This window comes from Scardinius erythrophthalmus (assembly GCF_964197995.2).
Source record: "Scardinius erythrophthalmus genome assembly, chromosome: 23".
Classification (NCBI taxonomy): domain Eukaryota; kingdom Metazoa; phylum Chordata; class Actinopteri; order Cypriniformes; family Leuciscidae; genus Scardinius; species Scardinius erythrophthalmus.
Window position 1 is genome coordinate 1,505,105 of NC_138243.1, and position 21,988 is coordinate 1,527,092.

Below are 21,988 nucleotides of genomic sequence, written 5' to 3' on the forward strand. Positions count from 1 at the left end.
AAAATAGATAAGTTATCATACATTATGATACATTTTGCTAATTAAATAAAAAGTTTGCTTATTTGCAGATCAATATATAGCCTAGTAAATGTCTGCACTTATCTTTCTTATTAGTGCTGAAGAATGACTAAAACTGTCTAGAAAATAAAATAAAAAACATTGATCAGTGCTTTTTACTTTTCAAGTAATTACCTTATACTTTTACTAAGGTAATTTTGAAAATGAATAGGCCAATAGTTTATCATTTTACTGGAGTAATATTTTATTGGGTTATCTGTACTTTTACTCAAGTACTTTATTTGTGTACTTCATCCACCACTCCACTGCTAAAATAAAACGGTTTATTGTCACTGTGTATGACTGTTCATTAGTAGTTACTTCTTAGTTATTTTTCTTGCACATTAATTAATAGATAATTAATAATAGTTCTTCAAGAGTTATGACATAATTCATTAGTTATTGATTAACTAACTTAAACTTAACACAATCATACAATTCTATTACATACTAATTAGTTAACACATCTTCCTTAGTAGTTAACAGTAGTGACTTAAGTGTTAATAAATAATTATCTATTAGTTCCTCAATAATGCCTTATTAGTTATGCAGTAAGTAAGATACAGTATTCTAAAGTGTTACCACTTGAACTAATATAAACTTTTTCTTACAATTCATTTTCACACTTTAATCTTTGTAAATACCTAAAGAGTTACATATGCCAAGTAAGAAAACATATAAGTGGCTATATGTTGTGTAATAGAACTTCAAGGCCCTAGGCATAGTTGTCTATAAAAATCTCATACAGCAATCATGAGAACAGCAACATGAAAACAAATAAGAAGAACCCGTCAAAGTCTAGAACTCTTGATTAGTTTGATTCCATAATAACCCAATGGATGAATTACAAAGCAAGTGCATATTTATTATCTGGAGGGCACGCTACACAAATAAACAAGGTATGCAAAGTGGTGCAATGGATCGCTGGGTCCTACCACCTTGGTGAAAACTTGCTGGGACCCGAGGGGTATATATGCCTCCAGCAAAAGCTGCAGCAGATACCATTGGGGAACAGGCTTTGACCCCATAGGTGATATCTTTTCCCTTCAAGGTTTAGTCATAGAACATCACTGGAACAGAACAATACATCCACACAGAGCAAACTTGAACTAATATAAACTTTTACTTACAATTAATTTCCACACTTTTATCATATAGTGAACAGTGGTGTTGTAAATACCCACAGAGTTACATATGCCAAGAAAGAAAACATATAAGTGGCTACATGTTGTGTGATAGAACTTCAAGAGCCTAGGCATAGTTGTCTGGAAAAATCTCATACAGCAATCATGTGAAAAGCAACATGAAAGCAAATAAGAAGAACCCGTCAAAGTCTAGAACTCTTGATTAGTTTGATTCCATAATAACCCAAAGGATGAATTGCAAAAAGCAAGTGCATATGTACTATCTGGATGGTACGCTACACGAATAAACAACGTATGCAAAGTGGTGCAATGGATCGCTGGGTCCTACCACCTTGGTGAAAACTTGCTGGGACCCGAGGGGTATATATGCCTCCAGCAAAGACTTCAGCAGATACCATTGGGGAAAAGGCTTTGACCCCATAGGTCATAACTTTTCCCTTCAAGATTTAGTCATAGAACATCACTGGAACAGAACAATACATTCACACAGAGCAAACTTGAACTAATATAAACTTTTTCTTACAATTCATTTCCACACTTTTATCATATAGTGAACAGTGGTGTTGTAAATACCTACAGAGTTACATATGCCAAGTAAGAAAACATATAAGTGGCTACATGTTGTGTGATAGAACTTCAAGAGCCTAGGCATAGTTGTCTGTAAAAATCTCATACAGCAATCATGTGAAAAGCAACATGAAAGCAAATAAGAAGAACCCGTCAAAGTCTAGAACTCTTGATTAGTTTGATTCCATAATAACCCAATGGATGAATTGCAAAAAGCAAGTGCATATTTACTATCGGGATGGCAGGCTACAAAAATAAACAAGGTATGCAAAGTGGTGCAATGGATCGCTGGGTCCTACCACCTTGGTGAAAACTTGCTGGGACCCGAGGGGTATATATGCCTCCAGCAAAGGCTGCAGCAGATACCATTGGGGAACAGGTTTTGACCCCATAGGTGATATATTTTCCCTTCAAGATTTAGTCATAGAAAATCACTGGAACAGAACAATACATCCACACAGAGCAAACTTGAACTAATATAAACTTTTTCTTACAATTAATTTTCACACTTTAACCATATAGTGACCAGTGGTGTTGTAAATACCTAAAGAGTTACATATGCCAAGTAAGAAAACATATAAGTGGATATATGTGGTGTAATAGAACTGCAAGGCCCTAACCATAGTTGTCTATAAAAATCTCATACAGCAATCATGTGAAAAGCAGCATGAAAGTAAATAAGAATAACCCGTCAAAATCTAGAACTCTTGATTAGTTTGATTACATAATAACCCAATGGATGAACTGCAAAAACAAGTGCATATTTACTATCTGGATGGCAGGCTACACGAATAAACAAGGTATGCAAAGTGGTGCAATGGATCGCTGGGTCCTACCACCTTGGTGAAAACTTGCTGGGACCCGAGGGGTATATATTCCTCCACCAAAGGCTTCAGCAGATACCAATGGGGAACAGGCTTTGACCCCATAGTTGATATCTTTTCCCTTCAAGGTTTAGTCATAGAACATCACTGGAACAGAACAATACATCCACACAGAGCAAACTTGAACTAATATGAACTTTTCCTTACAATTAATTTTCACACTTTAATCGTTGTAAATACCTAAAGAGTTACATATGCAAAGTGGTGCAATGGATAACTGGGTCCTACCACCTTGGTGAAAACTTGCTGGGACCCGAGGGGTATATATGCCTCCAGCAAAGGCTTCAGCAGATACCAATGGGGAACATGTTTGACCCCATAGTTGATATCTTTTCCCTTCAAGGTTTAGTAATAGAACATCACTGGAACACAACAATACATCCAAACAGAGCAAACTTGAACTAATATAAACTTTTTCTTACAATTAATTTTCATACTTTAATCATATAGTGACCAGTGGTGTTGTAAATACCTAAAGAGTTACATATGCCAAGTAAGAAAACATATAAGTGGATATATGTGGTGTAATAGAACTGCAAGGCCCTAACCATAGTTGTCTATAAAAATCTCATACAGCAATCATGTGAAAAGCAGCATGAAAGTAAATAAGAATAACCCGTCAAAATCTAGAACTCTTGATTAGTTTGATTACATAATAACCCAATGGATGAACTGCAAAAACAAGTGCATATTTACTATCTGGATGGCAGGCTACACGAATAAACAAGGTATGCAAAGTGGTGCAATGGATCGCTGGGTCCTACCACCTTGGTGAAAACTTGCTGGGACCCGAGGGGTATATATTCCTCCACCAAAGGCTTCAGCAGATACCAATGGGGAACAGGCTTTGACCCCATAGTTGATATCTTTTCCCTTCAAGGTTTAGTCATAGAACATCACTGGAACAGAACAATACATCCACACAGAGCAAACTTGAACTAATATGAACTTTTCCTTACAATTAATTTTCACACTTTAATCGTTGTAAATACCTAAAGAGTTACATATGCAAAGTGGTGCAATGGATAACTGGGTCCTACCACCTTGGTGAAAACTTGCTGGGACCCGAGGGGTATATATGCCTCCAGCAAAGGCTTCAGCAGATACCAATGGGGAACATGTTTGACCCCATAGTTGATATCTTTTCCCTTCAAGGTTTAGTAATAGAACATCACTGGAACACAACAATACATCCAAACAGAGCAAACTTGAACTAATATAAACTTTTTCTTACAATTAATTTTCATACTTTAATCATATAGTGACCAGTGGTGTTGTAAATACCTAAAGAGTTACATATGCCAAGTAAGAAAACATATAAGTGGCTACATGTGGTGTGATAGAACTTCAAGGCCCTAACCATAGTTGTCTATAAAAATCTCATACAGCAATCATGTGAAAAGCAACATGAAAGCAAATAAGAAGAACCCATCAAACTACTAGAACTCTTGATTAGTTTGATTCCATAATAACCCAATGGATGAATTGCAAAAAGCAAGTGCATATTTACTATCTGGATGGCAGACTACACAAATAAACAAGGTATGCATAGTGGTGCAATGGATCACTGGGTCCTTCCACCTTGGTGAAAACTTGCTGGGACCCGAGGGGTATATATGCCTCCAGCAAAAGCTGCAGCAGATACCATTGGGGAACAGGCTTTGACCCCATATGTGATATCTTTTCCCTTCAAGGTTTAGTCATAGAACATCACTGGAACAGAACAATACATCCACACAGAGCAAACTTGAACTAATATAAACTTTTACTTACAATTAATTTTCACATTTTAATCATTGTAAATACCTAAAGAGTTACATATGCCAAGTAAGAAAACATATAAGTGGCTACATGTTGTGTGATAGAACTTCAAAGCCCTAACCATAGTTGTCTATACAAATCTCATACAGCAATCATGTGAAAAGCAACATGAAAACAAATAAGAAGAACCCGTCAAAGTCTAGAACTCTTGATTAGTTTGATTCCATAATAACCCAAAGGATGAATTGCAAAAAGCAAGTGCATATGTACTATCTGGATGGTACGCTACACGAATAAACAACGTATGCAAAGTGGTGCAATGGATCGCTGGGTCCTACCACCTTGGTGAATACTTGCTGGGACCCGAGGGGTATATATGCCTCCAGCAAAGACTTCAGCAGATACCATTGGGGAAAAGGCTTTGACCCCATAGGTCATAACTTTTCCCTTCAAGATTTAGTCATAGAACATCACTGGAACAGAACAATACATTCACACAGAGCAAACTTGAACTAATATAAACTTTTTCTTACAATTCATTTCCACACTTTTATCATATAGTGAACAGTGGTGTTGTAAATACCTACAGAGTTACATATGCCAAGTAAGAAAACATATAAGTGGCTACATGTTGTGTGATAGAACTTCAAGAGCCTAGGCATAGTTGTCTGTAAAAATCTCATACAGCAATCATGTGAAAAGCAACATGAAAGCAAATAAGAAGAACCCGTCAAAGTCTAGAACTCTTGATTAGTTTGATTCCATAATAACCCAATGGATGAATTGCAAAAAGCAAGTGCATATTTACTATCGGGATGGCAGGCTACAAAAATAAACAAGGTATGCAAAGTGGTGCAATGGATCGCTGGGTTCTACCACCTTGGTGAAAACTTGCTGGGACCCGAGGGGTATATATGCCTCCAGCAAAGGCTGCAGCAGATACCATTGGGGAACAGGCTTTGACCCCATAGGTGAAATCTTTTCCCTTCAAGGTTTAGTCATAGAACATCACTGGAACAGAACAATACATCCACACAGAGCAAACTTGAACTAATATACACTTTTTCTTACAAATAATTTTCACACTTTAATCATATAGTGACCATTGGTGTTGTAAATACCTAAAGAGTTACATATGTCAAGTAAGAAAACATATAAGTGGCTATATGTAGTGTAATAGAACTTCAAGGCCCTAGGCATAAAAATCTCATACAGCAATCATGAGAACAGCAACATGAAAACAAATAAGAAGAATCTGTCAAAGTCTAGATGTCTTGATTAGTTTTATTTCATAATAACCCAATGGATGAATTGAAAAGCAAGTGCATATTTATTATCTGGAGGGCAGGCTACACGAATAAACAAGGTATGCAAAGTGGTGCAATGGATCGCTGGGTCCTACCATCTTGGTGAAAACTTGCTGGGACCCGAGGGGTATATATGCCTCCAGCAAAGGCTGCAGCAGATACCATTGGGGAACAGGCTTTGACCCCATAGGTGATATCTTTTCCCTTCAAGATTTAGTCATAGAACATCACTGGAACAGAACAATACATCCACACAGAGCAAACTTGAACTAATATGAACTTTTTCTTACAATTCATTTTCACACTTTTATCATATAATGACCAGTGGTGTTGTAAATACCTACAGAGTTACATATGCCAAGTAAGAAAACACATAAGTGGCTACATGTTGTGTGATAGAACTTCAAGACCCTAGGCATAGTTGTCTATAAAAATCTCATACAGCAATCATGTGAAAAGCAACATGAAAGCAAATAAGAAGAACCCGTCAAAGTCTAGAACTCTTGATTAGTTTGATTCCATAATAACCCAATGGATGAATTGCAAAATGCAAGTGCATATTTACTATCTGGATGGCAGACTACACAAATAAACAAGGTATGCATAGTGGTGCAATGGATCGCTGGGTCCTACCACCTTGGTGAAAACTTAATGGGACCCGAGGGGTATATATGCCTCCAACAAAGGCTTCAGCAGATACCAATGGGGAACAGGCTTTGACCCCATAGGTGATATCTTTTCCCTTCAAGGTTTAGTCATAGAACATCACTGGAACAGAACAATACATCCACACAGAGCAAACTTGAACTAATATAAACTTTTTCTTACAATTCATTTTCACACTTTAATCGTATAGTGACCAGTGGTGTTGTAAATACCTAAAGAGTTACATATGCCAAGTAAGAAAACATATAAGTGGCTACATGTGGTGTGATAGAACTTCAAGGCCCTAACCATAGTTGTCTATAAAAATCTCATACAGCAATCATGTGAAAAGCAACATGAAAGCAAATAAGAAGTACCCGTCAAAGTCTATAACTCTTGATTAGTTTGATTCCATAATAACCCAATGGATGAATTGCAAAAAGCAAGTGCATATTTTACTATCTGAATGGCAGACTACACGAATAAACAAGGTATGCATAGTGGTGCAATGGATCGCTGGGTCCTACCACCTTGGTGAAAACTTGCTGGGACCCGAGGGGTATATATTCCTCCAGCAAAGGCATCAGCAGATACCATTGGGGAACAGGCTTTGACCCCATATGTGATATCTTTTCCCTTCAAAGTTTAGTCATAGAACATCACTGGAACAGAACAATACATCCACACAGAGCAAACTTGAACTAATATAAACTTTTACTTACAATTAATTTCCACACTTTAATAGTTTTAAAAACCTAAAGAGTTACATATGCAAAGAAAACATATGAGTGGCTACATGTGGTGTGATAGAACTTCAAGGCTCTAACCATAGTTGTCTATAAAAATGTCATACAGCAATCATGAGAACAGCAACATGAAAACAAATAAGAAGAACCCATCAAAGTCTAGAACTCTTGATTAGTTTGATTCCATAATAACCCAATGGATGAATTACAAAGCAAGTGCATATTTATTATCTGGAGGGCACGCTACACGAATAAACAAGGTATGCAAAGTGGTGCAATGGATCGCTGGGTCCTACCACCTTGGTGAAAACTTGCTGGGACCCGAGGGGTATATATGCCTCCAGCAAAGGCTTCAGCATATACCAATGGGAAACAGGCTTTGACCCCATAGGTGATATATTTTCTCTTCAAGGTTTAGTCATAGAACATCACTGGAACAGAACAATACATCCACACAGAGCAAACTTGAACTAATATAAACTTTTACTTACAATTAATTTTCACACTTTAATTGTTGTAAAAACCTACAGAGTTACATATGCCAAGTAAGAAAACATATAAGTGGCTACATGTGGTGTGATAGAACTTCAAGGCCCTAACCATAGTTGTCTATAAAAATCGCATACAGCAATCATGTGAAAAGCAACATGAAAGCAAATAAGAAGAACCCATCAAACTACTAGAGCTCTTGATTAGTTTGATTCCATAATAACCCAATGGATGAATTGCAAAAAGCATGTGCATATTTACTATCTGGATGGCAGACTACACAAATAAACAAGGTATGCATAGTGGTGCAATGGATCACTGGGTCCTACCACCTTGGTGAAAACTTGCTGGGACCCGAGGGGTATATATGCCTCCAGCAAAGACTTCAGCAGATACCATTGGGGAACAAGCTTTGACCCCATAGGTGATATCTTTTCCCTTCAAGGTTTAGTCATAGAACATCACTGGAACAGAACAATACATCCACACAGAGCAAACTTGAACTAATATAAACTTTTTCTTACAAATAATTTTCACACTTTAATCATATAGTGACCATTGGTGTTGTAAATACCTAAAGAGTTACATATGCCAAGTAAGAAAACATAAGTGGCTACATGTGGTGTGATAGAACTTCAAGGCCCTAACCATAGTTGTCAATAAAAATCTCATACAGCAATCATGTGAAAAGCAACATGAAAGCAAATAAGAAGAACCCATCAAACTACTAGAACTCTTGATTAGTTTGATTCCATAATAACCCAATGGATGAATTACAAAGCAAGTGCATATTTATTATCTGGAGGGCACGCTCCACGAATAAACAAGGTATGCAAAGTGGTGCAATGGATCGCTGGGTCCTACCACCTTGGTGAAAACTTGCTGGGACCCGAGGGGTATATATGCCTCCAGCAAAGGCTTCAGCATATACCAATGGGAAACAGGCTTTGACCCCATAGGTGATATATTTTCCCTTCAAGGTTTAGTCATAGAACATCACTAGAACACAACAATACATACACAAAGAGCAAACTTGAACTAATATAAACTTCTTCTTATGATTAATTTTCACACTTTTATCATATAGTTAACAGTGGTGTTGTAAATACCTACAGAGTTACATATGCCAAGTAAGAAAACATATAAGTGGCTACATGTTGTGTGATAGAACTTTAAGGCCCTAGGCATAGTTGTCTGTAAAAATCTCATACAGCAATCATGTGAAAAGCAACATGAAAGCAAATAAGAAGAACCCATCAAAGTCTAGAACTCTTGATTAGTTTGATTCAATAATAACCCAAAGGATGAATTGCAAAAACAAGTGCATATTTACTATCTGGGTGGCAGGCTACACGAATAAACAACGTATGCAAAGTGGTGCAATGGATCGCTGGGTCCTACCACCTTGGTGAAAACTTGCTGGGACCTGAGGGGTATATATGCCGCCAGCAAAAACTTCAGCAGATACCATTGGGGAACAGGCTTTGACCCCATAGGTGATATCTTTTCCCTTCAAGGTTTAGTCATAGAACATCACTGGAACAGAACAATACATCCATACAGAGCAAACTTGAACTTATATAAACTTTTTCTTACAAATAATTTTCACACTTTAATCATATAGTGACCATTGGTGTTGTAAATACCTAAAGAGTTACATATGTCAAGTAAGAAAACATATAAGTGGCTATATGTAGTGTAATAGAACTTCAAGGCCCTAGGCATAAAAATCTCATACAGCAATCATGTGAAAAGCAACATGAAAGCAAATAAGAAGAACCTTTCGAAGTCTAGAACTCTTGATTAGTTTGATTCCATAATAATCCAATGGATGAATTGCAAAAAGCAAGTGCATATTTATTATCTGGATGGCAGACTACACGAATAAACAAGGTATGCATAGTGGTGCAATGGATCACTGGGTCCTACCACCTTGGTGAAAACTTGCTGGGACCCGAGGGGTATATATGCCTCCAGCAAAAGCTTCAGCAGATACCAATGGGGAACAGGCTTTGACCCCATAGGTGATATCTTTTCCCTTCAAGGTTTAGTCATAGGACATCACTGGAACACAACAATACATCCACACAGAGCAAACTTGAACTAATATAAACTTTTTCTTACAATTAATTTTCACACTTTAATCATATAGTGACCAGTGGTGTTGTAAATACCTAAAGAGTTACATATGCCAAGTAAGGAAACATATAAGTGGCTACATGTTGTGTGATAGAACTTCAAGACCCTAACCATAGTTGTCTATAAAAATCTCATACAGCAATCATGTGAAAAGCAGCATGAAAGTAAATAAGAATAACCCGTCAAAATCTAGAACTCTTGATTAGTTTGATTACATAATAACCCAATGGATGAACTGCAAAAACAAGTGCATATTTACTATCTGGATGGCAGGCTACACGAATAAACAAGGTATGCAAAGTGGTGCAATGGATCGCTGGGTCCTACCACCTTGGTGAAAACTTGCTGGGACCCGAGGGGTAAATATTCCTCCACCAAAGGCTTCAGCAGATACCAATGGGGAACAGGCTTTGACCCCATAGTTGATATCTTTTCCCTTCAAGGTTTAGTCATAGAACATCACTGGAACAGAACAATACATCCACACAGAGCAAACTTGAACTAATATGAACTTTTTCTTACAATTAATTTTCACACTTTAATCATTGTAAATACCTAAAGAGTTACATATGCAAAGTGGTGCAATGGATAACTGGGTCCTACCACCTTGGTGAAAACTTGCTGGGACCCGAGGGGTATATATGCCTCCAGCAAAGGCTTCAGCAGATACCAATGGGGAACATGTTTGACCCCATAGTTGATATCTTTTCCCTTCAAGGTTTAGTAATAGAACATCACTGGAACACAACAATACATCCAAACAGAGCAAACTTGAACTAATATAAACTTTTTCTTACAATTAATTTTCATACTTTAATCATATAGTGACCAGTGGTGTTGTAAATACCTAAAGAGTTACATATGCCAAGTAAGAAAACATATAAGTGGCTACATGTGGTGTGATAGAACTTCAAGGCCCTAACCATAGTTGTCTATAAAAATCTCATACAGCAATCATGTGAAAAGCAACATGAAAGCAAATAAGAAGAACCCATCAAACTACTAGAACTCTTGATTAGTTTGATTCCATAATAACCCAATGGATGAATTGCAAAAAGCAAGTGCATATTTACTATCTGGATGGCAGACTACACAAATAAACAAGGTATGCATAGTGGTGCAATGGATCACTGGGTCCTACCACCTTGGTGAAAACTTGCTGGGACCCGAGGGGTATATATGCCTCCAGCAAAAGCTGCAGCAGATACCATTGGGGAACAGGCTTTGACCCCATATGTGATATCTTTTCCCTTCAAGGTTTAGTCATAGAACATCACTGGAACAGAACAATACATCCACACAGAGCAAACTTGAACTAATATAAACTTTTACTTACAATTAATTTTCACACTTTAATTGTTGTAAAAACCTACAGAGTTACATATGCCAAGTAAGAAAACATATAAGTGGCTACATGTTGTGTGATATAACTTCAAGGCCCTAACCATAGTTGTCTATAAAAATCGCATACAGCAATCATGTGAAAAGCAACATGAAAGCAAATAAGAAGAACCCATCAAACTACTAGAGCTCTTGATTAGTTTGATTCCATAATAACCCAATGGATGAATTGCAAAAAGCAAGTGCATATTTACTATCTGGATGGCAGACTACACAAATAAACAAGGTATGCATAGTGGTGCAATGGATCACTGGGTCCTACCACCTTGGTGAAAACTTGCTGGGACCCGAGGGGTATATATGCCTCCAGCAAAGACTTCAGCAGATACCATTGGGGAACAGGCTTTGACCCCATAGGTGATATCTTTTCCCTTCAAGGTTTAGTCATAGAACATCACTGGAACAGAACAATACATCCACACAGAGCAAACTTGAACGGTAACACTTTAGAATACTGTATCTTACTTACTGCATAACTAATAAGTAATTATTGAAGAACTAATAGGTAATTATTCATTAACTACTTCTTCACTACTGTTAACTACTAAGGAATTTGTGTTAACTAATCAGTATGTAATATATTTTTATGATTGTGTTCAGTAACAGTTAGTTAATCAATAAATAATTAATTCTGTCATAACTCTTGAAGAACTACTACTAATTATCTACTAATTAAGGTTCAAGAAAAATAACTAAGAAGTAACTACTAATGAACAGTCATACAAAACTAACCTCAGATTAGTTTTTATATTTTATATACAGTACTGTGTGTGTCTGTTTTCCTCAGCATAGAATGCCATTGAGTAAATTCATGTTTGAGGCAATGACTGAGGGAAACTGAAAATATAGGGAACTTATTAGTAATTCATAAATAATTATCAAATAATTCCACAGGAATTACTTAGAACCTGGAACAGTATTCTAAAGTGAGAATATAGGGAACTCATTAGTAATTAATAAATAATTATCAAATAATTATCCAGGAATTAGGCTACTTATAACCTGAAACTGTATTCTAAAGTGAACATATAAGGAAATTAATTGGTAATTAACAAATAATTATTAGATAATTCTTCAGGAATTACTTGGAACCTGGAACAGTATTCTAAAGTGAGAATATAGGGAACTCATTAGTAATTAATAAATAATTATCAAATAATTATCCAGGAATTAGGCTACTTATAACCTGAAACAGTATTCTAAAGTGAACATATAAGGAAATTAATTGGTAATTAACAAATAATTATTAGATAATTCTTCAGGAATTTCTTGGAACCTGGAACAGTATTCTAAAGTGAGAATATAGGGAACTCATTAGTAATTAATACAGAATTGCCACATACTTCTGACTCAAATCAAACTTACTGTAAAAAACACATTATTAACGGTATTATCTAAACCTTTGTAAAATAGATAAGTTATCATACATTATGATACATTTTGCTAATTAAATAAAAAGTTTGCTTATTTGCAGATCAATATATAGCCTAGTAAATGTCTGCACTTATCTTTCTTATTAGTGCTGAAGAATGACTAAAACTGTCTAGAAAATAAAATAAAAAACATTGATCAGTGCTTTTTACTTTTCAAGTAATTACCTTATACTTTTACTAAGGTAATTTTGAAAATGAATAGGCCAATAGTTTATCATTTTACTGGAGTAATATTTTATTGGGTTATCTGTACTTTTACTCAAGTACTTTATTTGTGTACTTCATCCACCACTCCACTGCTAAAATAAAACGGTTTATTGTCACTGTGTATGACTGTTCATTAGTAGTTACTTCTTAGTTATTTTTCTTGCACATTAATTAATAGATAATTAATAATAGTTCTTCAAGAGTTATGACATAATTCATTAGTTATTGATTAACTAACTTAAACTTAACACAATCATACAATTCTATTACATACTAATTAGTTAACACATCTTCCTTAGTAGTTAACAGTAGTGACTTAAGTGTTAATAAATAATTATCTATTAGTTCCTCAATAATGCCTTATTAGTTATGCAGTAAGTAAGATACAGTATTCTAAAGTGTTACCACTTGAACTAATATAAACTTTTTCTTACAATTCATTTTCACACTTTAATCTTTGTAAATACCTAAAGAGTTACATATGCCAAGTAAGAAAACATATAAGTGGCTATATGTTGTGTAATAGAACTTCAAGGCCCTAGGCATAGTTGTCTATAAAAATCTCATACAGCAATCATGAGAACAGCAACATGAAAACAAATAAGAAGAACCCGTCAAAGTCTAGAACTCTTGATTAGTTTGATTCCATAATAACCCAATGGATGAATTACAAAGCAAGTGCATATTTATTATCTGGAGGGCACGCTACACAAATAAACAAGGTATGCAAAGTGGTGCAATGGATCGCTGGGTCCTACCACCTTGGTGAAAACTTGCTGGGACCCGAGGGGTATATATGCCTCCAGCAAAAGCTGCAGCAGATACCATTGGGGAACAGGCTTTGACCCCATATGTGATATCTTTTCCCTTCAAGGTTTAGTCATAGAACATCACTGGAACAGAACAATACATCCACACAGAGCAAACTTGAACTAATATAAACTTTTACTTACAATTAATTTCCACACTTTTATCATATAGTGAACAGTGGTGTTGTAAATACCCACAGAGTTACATATGCCAAGAAAGAAAACATATAAGTGGCTACATGTTGTGTGATAGAACTTCAAGAGCCTAGGCATAGTTGTCTGGAAAAATCTCATACAGCAATCATGTGAAAAGCAACATGAAAGCAAATAAGAAGAACCCGTCAAAGTCTAGAACTCTTGATTAGTTTGATTCCATAATAACCCAAAGGATGAATTGCAAAAAGCAAGTGCATATGTACTATCTGGATGGTACGCTACACGAATAAACAACGTATGCAAAGTGGTGCAATGGATCGCTGGGTCCTACCACCTTGGTGAAAACTTGCTGGGACCCGAGGGGTATATATGCCTCCAGCAAAGACTTCAGCAGATACCATTGGGGAAAAGGCTTTGACCCCATAGGTCATAACTTTTCCCTTCAAGATTTAGTCATAGAACATCACTGGAACAGAACAATACATTCACACAGAGCAAACTTGAACTAATATAAACTTTTTCTTACAATTCATTTCCACACTTTTATCATATAGTGAACAGTGGTGTTGTAAATACCTACAGAGTTACATATGCCAAGTAAGAAAACATATAAGTGGCTACATGTTGTGTGATAGAACTTCAAGAGCCTAGGCATAGTTGTCTGTAAAAATCTCATACAGCAATCATGTGAAAAGCAACATGAAAGCAAATAAGAAGAACCCGTCAAAGTCTAGAACTCTTGATTAGTTTGATTCCATAATAACCCAATGGATGAATTGCAAAAAGCAAGTGCATATTTACTATCGGGATGGCAGGCTACAAAAATAAACAAGGTATGCAAAGTGGTGCAATGGATCGCTGGGTCCTACCACCTTGGTGAAAACTTGCTGGGACCCGAGGGGTATATATGCCTCCAGCAAAGGCTGCAGCAGATACCATTGGGGAACAGGTTTTGACCCCATAGGTGATATATTTTCCCTTCAAGATTTAGTCATAGAAAATCACTGGAACAGAACAATACATCCACACAGAGCAAACTTGAACTAATATAAACTTTTTCTTACAATTAATTTTCACACTTTAACCATATAGTGACCAGTGGTGTTGTAAATACCTAAAGAGTTACATATGCCAAGTAAGAAAACATATAAGTGGATATATGTGGTGTAATAGAACTGCAAGGCCCTAACCATAGTTGTCTATAAAAATCTCATACAGCAATCATGTGAAAAGCAGCATGAAAGTAAATAAGAATAACCCGTCAAAATCTAGAACTCTTGATTAGTTTGATTACATAATAACCCAATGGATGAACTGCAAAAACAAGTGCATATTTACTATCTGGATGGCAGGCTACACGAATAAACAAGGTATGCAAAGTGGTGCAATGGATCGCTGGGTCCTACCACCTTGGTGAAAACTTGCTGGGACCCGAGGGGTATATATTCCTCCACCAAAGGCTTCAGCAGATACCAATGGGGAACAGGCTTTGACCCCATAGTTGATATCTTTTCCCTTCAAGGTTTAGTCATAGAACATCACTGGAACAGAACAATACATCCACACAGAGCAAACTTGAACTAATATGAACTTTTCCTTACAATTAATTTTCACACTTTAATCGTTGTAAATACCTAAAGAGTTACATATGCAAAGTGGTGCAATGGATAACTGGGTCCTACCACCTTGGTGAAAACTTGCTGGGACCCGAGGGGTATATATGCCTCCAGCAAAGGCTTCAGCAGATACCAATGGGGAACATGTTTGACCCCATAGTTGATATCTTTTCCCTTCAAGGTTTAGTAATAGAACATCACTGGAACACAACAATACATCCAAACAGAGCAAACTTGAACTAATATAAACTTTTTCTTACAATTAATTTTCATACTTTAATCATATAGTGACCAGTGGTGTTGTAAATACCTAAAGAGTTACATATGCCAAGTAAGAAAACATATAAGTGGCTACATGTGGTGTGATAGAACTTCAAGGCCCTAACCATAGTTGTCTATAAAAATCTCATACAGCAATCATGTGAAAAGCAACATGAAAGCAAATAAGAAGAACCCATCAAACTACTAGAACTCTTGATTAGTTTGATTCCATAATAACCCAATGGATGAATTGCAAAAAGCAAGTGCATATTTACTATCTGGATGGCAGACTACACAAATAAACAAGGTATGCATAGTGGTGCAATGGATCACTGGGTCCTTCCACCTTGGTGAAAACTTGCTGGGACCCGAGGGGTATATATGCCTCCAGCAAAAGCTGCAGCAGATACCATTGGGGAACAGGCTTTGACCCCATATGTGATATCTTTTCCCTTCAAGGTTTAGTCATAGAACATCACTGGAACAGAACAATACATCCACACAGAGCAAACTTGAACTAATATAAACTTTTACTTACAATTAATTTTCACATTTTAATCATTGTAAATACCTAAAGAGTTACATATGCCAAGTAAGAAAACATATAAGTGGCTACATGTTGTGTGATAGAACTTCAAAGCCCTAACCATAGTTGTCTATAAAAATCTCATACAGCAATCATGTGAAAAGCAACATGAAAACAAATAAGAAGAACCCGTCAAAGTCTAGAACTCTTGATTAGTTTGATTCCATAATAACCCAAAGGATGAATTGCAAAAAGCAAGTGCATATGTACTATCTGGATGGTACGCTACACGAATAAACAACGTATGCAAAGTGGTGCAATGGATCGCTGGGTCCTACCACCTTGGTGAATACTTGCTGGGACCCGAGGGGTATATATGCCTCCAGCAAAGACTTCAGCAGATACCATTGGGGAAAAGGCTTTGACCCCATAGGTCATAACTTTTCCCTTCAAGATTTAGTCATAGAACATCACTGGAACAGAACAATACATTCACACAGAGCAAACTTGAACTAATATAAACTTTTTCTTACAATTCATTTCCACACTTTTATCATATAGTGAACAGTGGTGTTGTAAATACCTACAGAGTTACATATGCCAAGTAAGAAAACATATAAGTGGCTACATGTTGTGTGATAGAACTTCAAGAGCCTAGGCATAGTTGTCTGTAAAAATCTCATACAGCAATCATGTGAAAAGCAACATGAAAGCAAATAAGAAGAACCCGTCAAAGTCTAGAACTCTTGATTAGTTTGATTCCATAATAACCCAATGGATGAATTGCAAAAAGCAAGTGCATATTTACTATCGGGATGGCAGGCTACAAAAATAAACAAGGTATGCAAAGTGGTGCAATGGATCGCTGGGTTCTACCACCTTGGTGAAAACTTGCTGGGACCCGAGGGGTATATATGCCTCCAGCAAAGGCTGCAGCAGATACCATTGGGGAACAGGCTTTGACCCCATAGGTGAAATCTTTTCCCTTCAAGGTTTAGTCATAGAACATCACTGGAACAGAACAATACATCCACACAGAGCAAACTTGAACTAATATACACTTTTTCTTACAATTAATTTTCACACTTTAATCATATAGTGACCATTGGTGTTGTAAATACCTAAAGAGTTACATATGTCAAGTAAGAAAACATATAAGTGGCTATATGTAGTGTAATAGAACTTCAAGGCCCTAGGCATAAAAATCTCATACAGCAATCATGAGAACAGCAACATGAAAACAAATAAGAAGAATCTGTCAAAGTCTAGATGTCTTGATTAGTTTTATTTCATAATAACCCAATGGATGAATTGAAAAGCAAGTGCATATTTATTATCTGGAGGGCAGGCTACACGAATAAACAAGGTATGCAAAGTGGTGCAATGGATCGCTGGGTCCTACCATCTTGGTGAAAACTTGCTGGGACCCGAGGGGTATATATGCCTCCAGCAAAGGCTGCAGCAGATACCATTGGGGAACAGGCTTTGACCCCATAGGTGATATCTTTTCCCTTCAAGATTTAGTCATAGAACATCACTGGAACAGAACAATACATCCACACAGAGCAAACTTGAACTAATATGAACTTTTTCTTACAATTCATTTTCACACTTTTATCATATAATGACCAGTGGTGTTGTAAATACCTACAGAGTTACATATGCCAAGTAAGAAAACACATAAGTGGCTACATGTTGTGTGATAGAACTTCAAGACCCTAGGCATAGTTGTCTATAAAAATCTCATACAGCAATCATGTGAAAAGCAACATGAAAGCAAATAAGAAGAACCCGTCAAAGTCTAGAACTCTTGATTAGTTTGATTCCATAATAACCCAATGGATGAATTGCAAAATGCAAGTGCATATTTACTATCTGGATGGCAGACTACACAAATAAACAAGGTATGCATAGTGGTGCAATGGATCGCTGGGTCCTACCACCTTGGTGAAAACTTGCTGGGACCCGAGGGGTATATATGCCTCCAACAAAGGCTTCAGCAGATACCAATGGGGAACAGGCTTTGACCCCATAGGTGATATCTTTTCCCTTCAAGGTTTAGTCATAGAACATCACTGGAACAGAACAATACATCCACACAGAGCAAACTTGAACTAATATAAACTTTTTCTTACAATTCATTTTCACACTTTAATCGTATAGTGACCAGTGGTGTTGTAAATACCTAAAGAGTTACATATGCCAAGTAAGAAAACATATAAGTGGTTACATAATGTGTGATAGAACTTCAAGGCCCTAGGCATAGTTTTCTATAAAAATCTCATACAGCAATCATGAGAACAGCAACATGAAAAGAAATAAGAAGAACCCGCAAAGTCTAGAACTCTTGATTAGTTTGATTCCATAATAACCCAATGGATGAATTATAAAGCAAGTGCATATTTATTATCTGGAGGGCAGGCTACACGAATAAACAAGGTATGCAAAGTGGTGCAATGGATCGCTGGGTCCTACCACCTTGGTGAAAACTTGCTGGGACCCAAGGGGTATATATACCTCCAGCAAAGTCTTCAGCAGATATCATTGGGGAACAGGCTTTGAGCCCATAGGTGATATCTTTTCCCTTCAAGGTTTAGTCATAGAACATCACTGGAACAGAATAATACATCCACACAGAGCAAACTTGAACTAATATAAACTTTTTCTTACAATTCATTTTCACACTTTAATCGTTGTAACCCAGATAGCAACATTGTTTCGGCCCAGATGCCCCACATGCAGTGTGGAATGATGGCACTTGTGCGGACTACTCCTGTTTGCCAGATCTGGGCCACAAGCAGGCCATAGCAATGCCACATTTCAGCCAAGAGCAAAGAACTAAACCAGAACTGGACCTTATCTGAGCCACAAAGTCTGTGTATATTAAATATGGAGTCATTTCAGCCTTTTATAAGCCTTTTAACAAACAGAACCACTGAAGGAAAGAAGAGAACAGAAAAAGAGACGAGCAGAAACACAAGAACTACAACTGACTTCAGCCACAGCCTTAGATGAAATCAACTGAAGAGAAAAGAAGACATTAAATCTTTGAAGATCTCAGCAGAGGAGGATTAAACGACTCCACAAACAGCATTACCAGCTTCACTTATTACTAACCAGACTGACTTTATTTCTGTCAGACGTTTACAAAAGTTTTATTGCGAATAAAACAATTCTGCCATTCGATGGTGTGAGGCATTATTTTTCCATAACAAACATGCCATACAAACACACAGTCACACCAACCAGAAAACTAATAATAATGTTAGGGATAATTTTTGCCCCAGGGTTACACCCCTTATTTTCTGGGGTTTATTTTAACCCTTTATTCCATACAGTTTATGGCAACTGTACTGGGGCGTTGGATGATATGTGATATAGGGACTATTTTACACCAAGGGTACCCTTATACAGTACAGCTTATTGTGACTATACTGGGGCGTTAGGACCCACTAAGGCCACAGGTTGATCAGACCTGCTGGCCTCTCTAACACCTCTTCCAGCAGCTACCCAGTCTCCCAGGAGGTCTCCCATCCAGATAAAGACCAGGCTCAACCCTTCTTAGCTTTAATGGGAGTGCATGCGAAAGCTTTAGGTTGACCACTGCTGGCTGGTACTGCTTTCTTTGCAAGAGTTAAAAAGACCAACTAATGGAAACAATAATCACCACTATGGTGATTTCAAATGAAACACATTAGAGTTAAACCTCTGTTAATTCTCAATAAAAAACTTCTGTAGACATCTGACAGAAATAAAGTCAGTCTGGTTAGTAATAAGTGAAGCTGGTAGTGCTGTTTGTGGAGTTGTTTAATCCTCCTCTGCTGAGATCTTCAGAGATTTGATGTCTTCTTTTCTCTTCAGTTGATTTCATCTAAGGCTGTGGGTGAAGTCAGTTGTAGTTCTTGTGTTTCTGCTCGTCTCTTTTTCTGTTCCCTTCTTTCCTTCAGTGATTCTGCTTGTTAACAGGCTTATTAAGGCTGAAATGACTCCATATTTAATATACACAGACATTGTGGCTTAGATTAGGTCCAGGTCTGGTTTATTTTTTTGCTCTTAGCTGACATGTGGCATTGCTATGGCCTGCTTGTTGCCCAGATCTGGCAAACAGGAGCGGTCCGCCCAAGTGGCATCATTCCACGCTGCATGTAGGCCAGATCCGCATTCCACAAGTGCCAGATGTGGGCCGGATCTGGGCTGAAACAATGTTGCTATCTAGGAAGTGGCTACATGTGGTGTGATAGAACTTCAAGGCCCTAGGCATAATTGTCTATAAAAATCTAATACAGCAATCATGTGAAAAGCAACATGAAAGCAAATAAGAAGAACCCGTCAAAGTCTAGAACTCTTGATTAGTTTGATTTCATAATAACCCAGTGGATGAATTGCAAAGCAAGTGCATATTTATTATCTGGAGGGCAGGCTACACGAATAAACAAGGTATGCAAAGTGGTGCAATGGATCGCTGGGTCCTACCACCTTGGTGAAAACTTGCTGGGACCCGAGGGGTATATATGCCTCCAGCAAAGGCTTCAGCAGATACCATTGGGGAACAGGCTTTGATCCCATAGGTGATTTCTTTTCCCTTCAAGGTTTAGTTATAGAACATCACTGGAACAGAACAATACATCCACACAGAGCAAACTTGAAATAATATAAACTTTTTCTTACAATTAATTTTCACACTTTAATCTTTGTAAATACCTAAAGAGTTACATATGCCAAGTAAGAAAACATATAAGTGGCTATATGTGGTGTAATAGAATTTCAAGGCCCTAGGCATAGTTGTCTATAAAAATCTCATACAGCAATCATGTGAACAGCAACATGAAAACAAATAAGAAGAACCCGTCAAAGTATAGAACTCTAGATTAGTTTAATTCCATAATAACCCAATGGATGAATTACAAAGCAAGTGCATATTTATTATCTGGAGGGAAGGCTACACGAATAAACAAGGTATGCAAAGTGGTGCAATGGATCGCTGGGTCCTACCACCTTGGTGATAACTTGCTGGGACCCGAGGGGTATATATGCCTCCAGCAAAGACTTCAGCAGATACCATTGGGGAACAGGCTTTGACCCCATAGGTGATATCTTTTCCCTTCAAGGTTTAGTCATAGAACATCACTGGAACAGAACAATACATCCACACAGAGCAAACTTGAACTAATATAAACTTTTTCTTACAATTAATTTTCACACTTTAATCGTTGTAAATACCTAAAGAGTTGCATATGCAAAGTGGTGCAATGGATCGCTGGGTCCTACCACCTTGGTGAAAACTTGCTGGGACCCGAGGGGTATATATACCTCCAGCAAAGACTTCAACAGATATCATTGGGGAACAGGTTTGACCCCATAGTTGATATCTTTTCCCTTCAAGGTTTAGAAATAGAACATCACTGGAACACAACAATACATCCAAACAGAGCAAACTTGAACTAATATAAACTTTTTCTTACAATTAATTTTCACACTTTAATCATATAGTGACCAGTGGTGTTGTAAATACCTAAAGAGTTACATATGCCAAGTAAGAAAACATATAAGTGGCTACATGTGGTGTGATAGAACTTCAAGGCCCTAACCATAGTTGTCTATAAAAATCTCATACAGCAATCATGTGAAAAGCAACATGAAAGCAAATAAGAAGTACCCGTCAAAGTCTATAACTCTTGATTAGTTTGATTCCATAATAACCCAATGGATGAATTGCAAAAAGCAAGTGCATATTTTACTATCTGAATGGCAGACTACACGAATAAACAAGGTATGCATAGTGGTGCAATGGATCGCTGGGTCCTACCACCTTGGTGAAAACTTGCTGGGACCCGAGGGG